At 40.6% G+C, this 13,763-nt stretch overlaps 1 protein-coding gene across 1 annotated transcript in view; it reads right to left on the reverse strand.

The window, feature by feature from the left end:
• Nucleotides 1–13,763, reverse strand: part of LOC308297343 (microtubule-actin cross-linking factor 1-like) — a gene marked incomplete at its 3' end in the record, with an annotated part of 47,617 nt that overhangs the window by 18,038 nt on the left and 15,816 nt on the right. The window lies entirely within an intron of this gene.

The following is a 13,763-nucleotide window of genomic DNA, read 5'->3' on the forward strand; positions in this document are numbered from 1 at the left end:
ATCAGACCAGCACCTGAATGAATGAATCGCATTTCAGCTTTATAACTTTGAAATGTCTTTTACAGGTTAGCAAAAAAGGTCCCCATGTGTACTTTCACATGAAGAACAGATGACACAAGAGTTCACTGCACATAGCATAGACTGCAGCTCCTGTTTGGAGAAACTGTCAAGACATCCATAAAAACATTTTATGTTTCCTAGAGTTATGGTTTCAGTGTGTGTGTCATTTAAGAGCAAAAGCATCTATAATTTTACTGAGTGCCAGTGATTGAAAAGATGGAGCGTTATTTCCATGAGGTCAAGTTGGCAGGGCTCTTTACTGCATACTGCTGACCACAGTATTTTTTTGTTTCTCATATCCATGACAACCAGACCGCCCTGCTTCCGAGCAACCAGTGACGCGCATGAGCCTGGGATATGAATGGTTATATTATTATACCTTGATATTACAGGAGGAACTCACATCTCTCACATAAGACGCTTTTGATGGATTTGCGGTCAAGTATTAGCAGTCCTGCCTTGTTATCTCAAGGCTATTGATCTCCTTTCTCCAGTTCCCAGGTGGGACAGAGAAAGTGGCACAGGCAGGATCAAGTACCGCTTCGCGAGGAGAATATCCTCAAGCACGAGTCAATCCCATCCATAACAACATCACGTTTAGCACCGTTGCTATAATCACAACAACTATGGCAGCATGGAACGGAGCGAGCGCCGACTCAGACTTTGGAACCAGGAGACAAATACTACAACTGATAACCTTGTTCCCTTTAACACAGAACAACAACTCCTTTTCGCATCTTTCAGAAACGCTTGCTAGTAAAATAAACAGCACGACCACGACTTCTCCGTGCTGCTGAAAGATAAATACTGACCCATGCAGCACATCAGGGTTACCAGGTGAGCCCTGTGCTCCATCTCGCTCTTAAGCAGGTGCCACATGTCCGTTACTCGCTCCGGAGGGCTCCCGAGAGGTGGAGAGTGTACCTCGTGGTCCAGGCAGAGAGATAAAGCTGCTGTGCCGCACCGACTGAGGAGGCAGAAACTGACAGCCAGCCTGCCTGCCCGCCTGCCTCCCACTACGACAACCGTGACTCCCTTTCCTCCGAACCACACAGAACGAGTCTTGTCAAGTTTTCCGTGGTTACTGAGTACAGTATTTTCATTTTCCTCACTACGCTGTTCAAACCTCAGGGCACTGCAATGCTTCCCCCAAAGCCTCCTCTGAACAGGAGCGATGTTCCGCCTTAATATTTTTTGTTAACATTTTTCTCTCTGGTAGGGGAGAAGTGAGTTTGTTTAACCTAAAGTATTTCTTCAAAAGCAAAAATGAATTACATTGTAATGTCCAGGGCAGGCATTTGATTACGGAAATATCAAATATCTTGATCAACAGAACATGTTCAGCCGCAGACACATTCTCCAAGTGTTTATAGATAATCATCTCTTCTATTGCGTAGCTGCCAATCCTGATCACAAATGTTCAGCCGAGATTCTGGAAACACATTCAGACAAATACAATCAACACCACCAAAACAATAACACTTCTTCATGATCCAACATGCAAACTGACAACAAGTTTTCGAGGACACCCTCGAAACGAGTTGCTGCAACTCAATGGTTGATCCTCTATTGAAATTTCAAATAAATAAATAAGGTTTAGTCACGTCTTCACTCCAGGCTCTCGTTCTTTTGTGGTTTTAGTTTGTTTTAGAGGTAACATTATAAATTATAAAGTTATTTGTTATACGGCTAATAGTGGTAATAGCTTATCTAAAAGCTCACAAGATAACACATCGCATCACAACGCATTGTGAGCCTGTAGATCAACTATTTTCTAAAAAGAAAATAACATTTTGCCCATAACTACATGAACACAATAGAGATGACAAGTTAAAAGTGGTTAAAATATCTATTATTTCGGGGTGCCCGCTGGCCTAGCGATCCAGGCGCATACTGTACCACATAGGCTCTGAAGCATGACAGGGTGTCGTGGGTTCGAGCCCCGATCCGGACGACCTTTCCAGCTTGTCACTCCGCATCTCTCCCCCCATTTCCTGTCAGTCTACTGTCGTACCAAATAAAAGCCCCAAAATAATTCTACTATTTCTTATACATTTAAGCTAATATCTTCTAATTCTAATAGAATTAAGCCTATTTCAGTTGAAGAGAACGTTCAACAATGTCTGTTTGCAGTGACAGTGTTATCAGCAGATGTGCATTTGAAATGTTGGTGCTGTAAAGTGCATTATGAGACCTGACCTTCAACCTCAGGACACCACACCGAAAGCATCCTAAACATCAACATTCTTCCTGAACATACATGCCTTGAATGATCATACAACATACAACACCAGGACATTTCCAGTATAATCAGGGCACCTCAAATGTCCTATTATTATATCCTCTAAAGATTCTTCCATTTGAACAATCTAAAAATAGTGTGCATGTGCTAAAACCTGCTGAGGATTAAAATCTAGGTTGGACTGACAATTATATGATATAGTGTACTAGCAATTAGCTAGTACACACTAGGGATGGGACGATATGAACATATCATATCACGATTATTGTGACAAAAGAAATCGCGATTTACGATTTTATCGCGATAATCAAAATCCATTATCCTGGGGCAGAACATTTGCCAAAAAATAGCAGATCTACAGGCTCACAACGTGTCGCGTTGCGACGCATTGTGTGAGCTTGTAGATCGGCTATTTTTTGGCAAAGATATTTGATAGAGACTGAAAAAAACTACATTATAAGTACCTTTTACCAATTAATGAGGGTTTAAGTGGTACCGAATATGCACCTTGGCAAATAAAAGGTTTGAATTGATCCCAGTGCATGATGGAGGACGATATCACGATAAATTAAAAATCCACGATATGAGTATCGTGAGTGTTTTTTTATCATGATAAACGATTATATCGCTTATCGTCCCATCCCTAGTACAAACCATAAGGATTCCATGCAATAGACATCTTTTACTGTCTCAGTTTTTATTTCTGAAAGCAATGCACCAAGTCAAATGTATTATACTGTAAGTACACACATCCTCCCCACACACATTTCTGTGTTTGTCACTGATGTTGTATCCTACTGACTCACCTGCCATTGACGATATGAACATTTCATATCACGATTATTGTGACAAAAGAAATCGCGATTTACGATTTTATCGCGATAATCAAAATCCATTAACCTGGGGCAGAACATTTGCCAAAAAATCAAACCTCGGTTCGAAGTGGAGTGGTGAATCTGAGCGTGCGTGCGTGTGTGCGTGCGTGCGTGTGTGTGTGTGTTGAGTGTGCCTGGCCTGCTAAACAGCACCCCTCCTTTAACATGTGTGTTGTGTGTGGCCACTAGAGGTATTGCCAGGCTACAGACATAGCCAGCCAGCCACATAGCCAGCCAGCCAGCCACCCACAGACATACCTGTCTATTGGGAGTGCTTTCACCACTCCAAAAATAGCAGATCTACAGGCTCACAACGTGTCGCGTTGCGACGCATTGTGTCGGGCCTTCGACATAGGGCCTTCGTCCTATTCCTCCCGCCCAACACTCCCCGCTGACAGGTACAAAGCCACAGTGGATTCAAACCCACAACCTACCACTGTGCCACGCGAGCGCTGATCCTTGGGATGGTTGAGGTGCTTTACAGCCCCGCTGTCATACAAAGAGCTCTCTACTGGTTCTTCAGTTTAGTTTAGACACCTCAAATGGTTCTATGTAGCACCATTTGACAAAGGTGTTAGCACCTTTATGAATCTTTAATAAAGGAAGTATCCCTTTATTAACCACAGCAACACCTCTGTGTCTGTGTACCCGGGCCGGGATTCAAACCAGGATCCACACACAAAATAATTACGGATTAAAGCTCTATTCAAACAATTTCCAAAATAGCTGATCACAACGTGGTGCTTGAGTGCTTGTAGATCGTCTATTTTTTAATTAATTTCTTATGTTTTTGGAGCTGTGTGAAACACAGGCTCCCTATACGTGGCTGTGTGGGTCTGTGTGTGTGTGTGTGTCTGTGGGTGTGTCTGTCTGTGTGTGTGTATGTAGCCTGAACTTCCTAAACTTCGGCACGCCACTAGTCCCACAGTTTTGCCACCACACACTCGCGCCATATGTCAAATCGACCGGCTTACTCGGGAATCGTGGGCTATTACTTTTCTAAGAGAAAGGTTCTATAGTTTAATTGATATTAATTTATTAGTGAATTAATTTTCCCCATTGACTTATAATGGGAATCGCAAAAACTCACATTCAATTATTTGTCTCTCGCAAACCATAGGGGCAAGAGTTTCAAGACTTGGAGAGGAGGTTCATAATGATTTCAAGGATTAAATAAAAAATAATTGTGTCATTTGGCCGCATGGTGGCGCCATAACACCCCACTTTACGTTTTGGCCTGTAACTCTTGAACCGTAGGTCGGAAAATTAAAAATATTTTTTCCCTGGATTCCTTGGGTCATGACGCATCTCCCCATATAGGCCAAGCCCATGCGCCATGATAGATTTTCCGCCATCTTGAATTTTCTCCAAAACACACTTTTTGCTCCTTTTCCTACATATTTTCTTCAAATGTCACAAAAATCGGTACACATGATCCACACACACACACACACACACACACACACACACACACACACACACACACACACACACACACACACACACACACACACACACACACACAGCTCCACTTCACACGGGTGTGATTTTTTTTTATGTGTTTTCCTTTTTTATTATTATGCTCGCATAATGACTTGGCCAAAATAGGGATGCCAGGGTGAAAGTGGTAAATGAGCATGATGTAATAGTAGACTCAGCCACAGTAATGCTGTCTCACTCTGTCAATGCATCTATCCATCCCTGCGACACCACATCCATCTCCTCTGAATCACAGCACTGCACGTCAGGCTACACTATACACTCCCATTTCAGCTTGTAATGCCCATATCCAGGGATCTTTCCTGCATAAAACATACGTCAGCCCTAAGGAACCTGTTAAAATATAGATTGGCTGAAGGAGTATTCCTGGAAACACCCCAGGTCAATGCAAAAGGACGGGTCCAACAGCCTCTATCGACCACTGATCAGCAGTTAACTCACTGAGGCTGAATGAGATAGGACACTGCTGATAATGTTAACAATCTCAGATCAACATCACTGATATGAAAAGTGCTGAAAAAGTTTTCATGATTATTTTATAGTTTTTTTCAAATAATTTCTAGTACACGTTTCTAGTAACCATAAAGTGTACCTGTATTCTTTTTATAGTCTCAGTTAAAGGACAACTTTAGTTTTTCACAACAAGGGTTCATATTTTAGAGTAAATGTGTCTTTTTAGACACAATGAGCCGCCGATTTCTTTATTACTATTTACAGTAACACTACTAGCTACCATAAGTCACATCTGCCCATGAATGATTGCAGTGCATCTTGGAAATGGGCTTATTGTGTCTAAACGTACATATTTTGCATATGCCCCCACCCACCGAAATCAAATCGTTAAAATCGCTAAAACGATAGAAAGCAGCAAATGCAAAAAAAAAACAAAAAAAACAATCATCTTTTCTTTTCTCTAATGACAATCTAAAATATGAACCCTTGTTGTAAAAAGCCAAAGTTGTCCTTTAAATCAAGAATCAATTTGATTGATTGATTGTGCAGTTAAAGGAAGATAAATAACTCATAGCTGTAAATGCATTCAAATAGTGAGATTACCTAATCTGATACACTTCCCCACAAATTAAGGTGATTTTAAGAGCATGGTGCCCCCTTGAGGAGATTGCAAGAAGTTGGCAAAAAACATGTTTTCATTAGACATGGAATATTTACATTATATTAAAATATATAAACTGTGAAAAAAACAACTGGTAGTAATCTTGTGAATATCCTTTCCTGACACTTTACAGAACACTTAGCAGCCATATAACAATAAAATGATGTCATATCAAATATGACTATCAGCTGGTATGACACTATCATACCAGCTGATCAACACCTCACGGTAATCACTTTTACGCATCACATTACAGCCAATAAGTGATAATACTTGGACTTTCATGCCCTTTGGTCACATGACTTCTGGTCAGATCATCTGGCCTTGTTACATCATGGATTTAACCTTGTTCTGACACATACTCTATATATGTCACACATACACTGCATGACACATATTACTCTGGTTACAGCGGTCCAGCTTGATACTGCACTCTAAAAGACTTTATTCCAAAATCACCAATACAACCATCGATCTTTAAAGGTGATACACCATGAAATTTCACTTTTCCTACTTTAAAACCTTTATTTGGGGTCCCACTAGCACCTTTAATACCTTCATTGTAATAGTCTATGTCAGGGGCCTTCAATGTTTTCACGCCAAGGATCCCTTAGTTGAGAGAGAGATGAAGCCCCCACAACCTGTTCATAGATTCCATTTAGTTTCATCTTTTGACAGCACAATGACAGCACAATCATCAGTGTATTTAGGATTCTTGAACCGTCAATACTTAATAAACTTGACCTTTCACTCGGTATTTAGTCTGCTCTTTTTCCCCTCTACACCAAAGCTATTTGCGAGGCGTTGTGAGCTTGTAGATCTGCTATTTTCTTTGGCTAAAGTTCTCAGAATATGGACACTAGTGTTCAAGTGGTTGATATATAAAAGGGAGAAAAAAAGGTTTCTATCACACAAAGATTTGGAGGACCCCCTGTAGAAACTCTGAGGACCCCCTAGGGGTCCCGGACCCCCTGTTGAAGACCCCTGGTCTATGTCGTGATGTATGTATAAAATACACAAACAGATAGTTCTGGCGTTGTGCCCAGAACTATCTGTATCTTAACAATCTAAATTAGGTTCATAACAACTTTGGGTAACACTCTATGAAGCCAATAATCTACCGGTATATTATACATTAGATACGGTACCTTCATAATGCATTATAACGTGTGCATCATCGTGTCTTACATCAACAGCCTTTAAGTTTGGCTATAATAATTCATGATTCATGTACCACATAATCGCTACTCATTTTGCATGAAATCCTACACATCCATGGATGACAAACACACACAAGCACGCACGCACGCACGCACGCATGCACACACACACACAGCAACGGCATGCACTCTCCAAGCACAATAGCCGACTTTGACAATAAATGTGTTCCTGTAGGCTAATACAAGAGGCTAAGGCCAACATGTATACCGGTACATGTTCTTATTTGTCATGCATGAGGGAAGTGTATTATTGTATTGTTTGCACAAAAATATATAATATAACTGAAAGTTCAATCATTTTTACGGTCATGGGGCAAGTTACCAATGTTACCCATAGGTCACTTTTGAGATCATGAACAGGGAGCAGCCAAGAAGCTTGTATTATTGAACTTCTACTACAGTATATACACGTATATATTTAAAAACTAATCCCATAATAAACACAAATATTTCAGATTATCAGCTCTACCGCTGACATAAAATCATATACTGTAAGTGAAGAATAACCTTCCTACACACTATGTAGCCTTAAAGAGAGTGAAATAACACACAATAACCTCCAATCAAACTCCTTTCATCTAATTATCCTAGCCAGTGGTAAAGGCAACAAATTAGGTTGCTGGCTCAATTAACCAATTTTTTATACCTCCAAAACGTGTCAATACGATTTAAGTTATGACCTCTTCCTGTCTTGCGGATACTATTACATGATGGAAAGACATATGATCCTGCATTGTAAAACGCATCCACACCAAGGCCGGCATGCCAAACTTCAAATAATACCCCGGGCCACACAGTACTACACGAGACAAGAGATACATGCAGAGCAAGTCTGATCAAATAAATATTTGGTGGAGCAACGTCCATAAACATAATTACTGGAAAAGGGGGGTAAAGTGTGTACTATTACCGATAAAGGAGAGAGATCATATTATCCTTATGCTTTTGAACAGGTTGCAGTAGATGTGGGTACAGTACATGCAGAAAAGAAACGTTCTACATACTGTAGATACAAGACACAAAACTACATAGACATAAAGTCACTAACTATTAACTAATACATCCTTTGTCTCTGATAATGTAACTGAGACCAGTGTTAATATGCAGGGGCATTTTGTGGTGGACATGAATGAAATGTCTGGTTCCTGATAGGACCACAATTAATAAATGTTACTAATATAAATTTCAATGGTTGACTTCTCCTGTTTCTTGCTTTGGGTTTGAGCTATTCAAAAATATAGGTTGAACTGCAGTAAGTCACAAAAAATGTAGTGCTCTGCTCTGTTTTAGGGTGTTAGTTTAAGCTATTAGATGGTGTTTACTTAGACGTAGCAAAGGTCCACCCAGGGTTACTTTAATGGCTAATAAAAGTGTAATACAACCAGTAAAATCCTGAGTGTTAATTTAACTCTGAGAATGTACAACTAGACACTTTTATGTCCATGTGTCAGAGCTAAATGATCACTCGTGGTTTTGCAGTGCAGCTCTTGACCTCTGCCATTAATGGGTAGATGTGTGCAGGATCACATAAACTCATTAACTTCCTCTCAGGTTTCTCTAAATGTTCTTCACGTTTAAAACCTACACCACAAAAAAACTAATTAGACAGTGAAAGACTTCTATGCACCTGGGTACAGTGTAACTTTACACTTTGATAAGCAGTTGAATAGGCAGTTATTAAGGGCTTATTGACCATGCAGTAGTATACAAAACATGCTGTAGAGACCTGTGCGAGTGCATACTTAGTTATTTATTTCCCTTACAGCAGAAAAGCAAAGAACTGTATGTCAGTACTCCTGTGTCACTTTAGATCCGTGGTTCCCAAACCTTTTAGCTCAAGACGCAAAAGAGATTTTTTTTGCCCGAGACCCAAACTAGACCCAAACCAGCTATAGATCTGCTATTTTCACTACTGCTTAAACATGTTTGTATTAATTTCTGGAAAGCATTTGATTTATTTGATTTAATTTATGAAATACTTTTAAAAATATGTTGGAATTCATTTAATTGAACGTTGTAATTTGTTATTGTTTAAACTTGTATTTTTTATTTATTCTTTAATAGATTACTCGCAACCCATAAAAGTTGGTCCGGGATCCAAACATGGGTCTCCCCTTCATAGCCAGAGCTGGTCAAGAGTCCAGCACAGTGTTACAGCAGACATGCTACAGTATAATCGAGACACTAATTTGAAGACCTCAGTGTAACACAAGGGTATGGCTGGCTATTAATAGCTACAACCCTAAACCACACTCTCCCTGCAAACTGCCCGCCACATAATATCTGTGCCACCTCAGTGACATGTCCATTTCGGTACCATTTTGCAGCAATTCTGCTGACCAACATTAATGAAAATGAGAGGACTGTGGCGCAGTTGGATGTATTTTAGTTTGTAATGGCTGTTCACGGCCTTCCCCTCTTTATTTTCTGTATCTGACTTCATGGTGCCAGGGAAAGCTTGCTGCAGGCCCAACCCCATGGAGGTAATTATTTAAATGCAGTCAAACATTAAAAGAACCTAAAAAAAGAACCTTCACTGCTCACAAGCCTGATTCAGACTTTGCACCAATCTACAAGCTCACATCGCATTGCATGCCGACACCTTGTGAGCTTGTATATCGTCTATTTTCGGCGTGGGACACTGGTGTGCAACACGTATAAATCAGGCTTTAATCACACACAAGCAGTATTTGGAGTCAGTCTGCAGAACAAAGAAGTGGAGCTATACAATGTAAGCCACTAAAGTGTGGTCTCTCATCCCACCACCCTCTCACCAGAGCTGGGTTAAGTGGGTGAATGGCTAAATGTCACAGGGTGATTTCCCATATGCCACTGTATGCCAGAGGAAGTTAGAGACACCCTTTGGCATTCAGCTATATCGGAATGCCTAAAGCAGGGGTCTTCAACGTTTCCAGGCCAAGGACCCTCTAGCTGAGAGAGAGATGTGGCAGGGACCCCGACTACATATTGTATAGAATTGTGTTGCAGATTAAACCTTTGTTTTCATCAGTTTTTCGCATACTATACATGTTTGACAGCACTATCAATGTGTATCGTTGAGTTGGATTCATGTTATATAATATTTTCAGACAGGTTAACCCCTCAAAACTTGTACTTGGTCTGCTCTTTATTCCCTCTACACCAAACCTCTTTATCGAAATTAGTCAATCCTATACGGTGATCCTATCACAGAAGGCCAGCAGACCCCCTGTAGTAACACTGAGGACTCCTGGCCTAAAGTATCCTAACAAACAGAACAGTGGAGAGAATTCCCATAAAATACTGTAAATAATGACATAACGTCCTTGCTGTCAAATCCAGAATCCTCTTGGCCTCACACCAGAGAGGAATCAAAACATTATATAAATACTGAACATTCAGGTCAATCACATGGACTTGTGACACAAGCTTGTTACTGGAAATAGCTCTACTCACACTTCTAAACCCATGAGTCAAAACCAGCTCAGTAGGTAAAGTTTGTGCATTAAGATGGTTTTGTCACAATTACAAGCCCACGTGTTGGGCAATGTTTGAAGACATGGGTCATATGTCATTCACCATTGCTCAGCATTTGCTCAACTACTGCAGTATTTGTCTGACGTTATCCCTGTTCCATGTGCCCTTAATACCTGCAAACATAACCACAATGCTTCTGAGTACCATGCTTAAAGTGACAATGAACTTGGGTAGATCCTTGGGTTGTGTAGCTAACTGGTCATAATAAAAGTGCAAATATTGTCAATCATCCTTATGCTCTTTATACTTCTCTGTGCTGTGAACGAGGAACAGGTAGCGATTCCAATTACTCTCATTGACAGGCAAAACAATCTACATGATACATCATCTACAACTGTATGTGAACCAACATAACAGCCTGTGACCTATACATTTTTGTTGCGCAAAGACATTTCCATCAAGGGTTTTATAACATAAATAGAGCCATTTCACTTTTCCCAAATTACATACAGCACAGGGCATGTTTTATATTGCCCAAATCTAGTTTGTTTGTGTTTGTTGCTAAAAGGTTATTTCGCGTCCCATTGCCATACAATGAGAATGAATGTAATGAATCCTCACAATTTCAATAAGGCACAGAAGCAACAGATAAAGATGATAAAAATATGGACTCAGATCATGGCCAGGTACAATTCAAGGCTCTACCAAATGTCTACCCGCCTTTTGATGGCACACTGGTGTTAAAGATGCATTGCGGGGATGAGTTTATGATGTCATTTAATCTGTTTTTCCAACTGGGCCTTTTGAGGTCCAGTCTTTCAGCTTTCAGGAAGTAACCAAAAATACACAGGGAAGACAAATCTGCACATTATAACCACACCTGAGGGTCTATTAGAGTAATATCAACTCCATAGACACATACAAAACAGAAAAAGTACAAAACTATGGCATCGCCTCTTTAAAGTTCTTAAGGTATGCCAACGTAGACTAGACAGCATCCTACAGCAGTAAGGAATGATTAAGCCCAAAACATATAGCATGTGTTTAATAGCCACACTGTGAGTGGTAAACAAGGGATCCAGCGAGTGGAATACAGCGAGGGTGCATTTCTGTCATTCCTTACCAATGACAATAACTGTCACCGTGTTCCTGGGGGCAGGGCAGTCTGAGCTATGTGTTGGGGAGCAGCCCAGTCATTGAAACAGGTTACCACACTTGCCAAGCCTTCAAAGAGCCTTAAGCCTAATGTATATTTTCCTTAAAGAGCAGGTTTTCAACTGGAAAAAAAGAACACGTTGCGGTGCAACACGGTCATGCGACAAACCATGCAGTAAATTACGGTCACTCAGGCTAGAACAGGCCCAAAGCACGGTACTGTTAAATGACAAAGAAGCCCACACAGTGTCTCTGAATCGGCACACAGATCCCGTCGACAGTTTCTTTTCCACTGAACGCTGCTGATTAATAAGTAGTGTGGGTGTGGATCTGTGCACAATTGTCAGCATTCTCCTACTATCAACAGCCTGGAGCTCCGAAATGAACTGTCAGAATAGGTCATGGTTTAACCAAGGGTATGCCGTCAAATGAAGGAATTATGCAACTGCATTTGGTCAAATTGAGCAGAGAAATCCTGCCCGCGGCGGTACATCAGTCCGGTAGGGGCTTGGGAACCGGCAGAGGGTGACCGGTTCAAGTCCAGTGAGGACCACACAGTGTGGAGTGTGGACTGGTAGCTGGAGAGATGCCAGTTCACCTTCTGGGCACTGCAGAGGTGCCCTTGAGCATGGCACCAAATCCCTGACTAACTGTCACCGTATATGTGACAGCCCATCACGTCTCCAACATGTCTACACATTGCATGTCTACTCTATAGGCCCTCTGTGTGTATGTCTAGATTTATTGTGTGTGTGTAAAAAAAAAAGAAAAAAAAAAGAATCCACATTATTAATGTGGATTAATAAAGGTAATCTTCTACAAGATAGCATTTAACACAGCACAGTGAACCGAAGGAGCAGATTCCTCATGTAGTATAGCAGTATTATACCTGTATACTAGTATTATAAACTACTTTGGTGATATACCCCCGAACAATAACCCTATTACTTTATGTGTTGTTGTTGTTTTTTTGTCATTGTCATGGACATTATAATTGATTATACAAATTACAACTATTCAAATGTCATGGTGACTTATAAATGTGTATTATTATTTTCTGAACATTCATGTGCAAACACAATCTTATACAGTACATCAATAATGTGTTTTTTTCATCATGGCAGGAGAAATAGAGCATTACCGGCTGCCTGTTTCATCTATCTGCAAACATAAATCAAGACACATGGTCCCAAATGGGGTTGAGGGGTGGGGCATGTGGACGGGGAGCAATATCACGGAAATATCACAATATTGTAGAAGTATCACGATAATCAAACCAACTGTAAATTGTCAAAGTCTAATTATAAGTAACAATACTGACAGCAGTTTCAAGTTTCAAGGTCCTTGATGATAAACAAATAAAAGATGAAATTGAGACTGGTCTCGAAGTATGAGTTACAGTAACGCACGCACGCACGCACGCACGCACGCACGCACACACACACACACACACACGCACACACACACACACACACACACACACACACACATTACCCTCCAAGGGTGCAGTGCAGTCAACAGCTGTCATGGACACATGACTGTGCATGTGTGTATGTGAGCTTGAGGCAGTTGAAAAAGTAAAACAGCTTTGTCAAGGTTAAGTCATATTATACTCTGTTCTATTGTATTCTAGAAATACTCTATTCTGAAAAACGAATCAAGAATCAACCGGGGCCACCAATAATAACTGATCAGGGGACCCATAGTCACAAACAATGCTCTCTGTTTATTTATTACGTGCAGCATTTTACCTAGCCTAGCACATCAGTTAGATGATTACACCATGTGCCATTCAAGATAAATCCTCTCTGATTAAGTTACCAAGCACTAAGTTACCAAGTACTGAGACACTATTAAAGGTATATTCAGTGATTGTATTTAATTCAAATAAAAATATAATTGGTACATTTTCCATTCATTCTCCTCACTAGAATGTGTGCTGACCATATAAGGACTTCCACCATGGCCCGTGTTGCGAGCATAGCTAGAATCGGTTTTCAGAGGTGGCCAGGCAGTCCTCGACCAATCAGGGCAGAGTATGGCCGTAGTTATGTTATGACGTTTAGTTATGATGGTCAAAATAAAAGTTTTGAGAACCACAGTCGCTCTGAATTAAGGACGTCTGCTAAATGCCTAGATTG

This window comes from Nannobrachium achirus (genome assembly GCF_963921795.1).
Source record: "Nannobrachium achirus genome assembly, chromosome: 13".
Classification (NCBI taxonomy): domain Eukaryota; kingdom Metazoa; phylum Chordata; class Actinopteri; order Myctophiformes; family Myctophidae; genus Nannobrachium; species Nannobrachium achirus.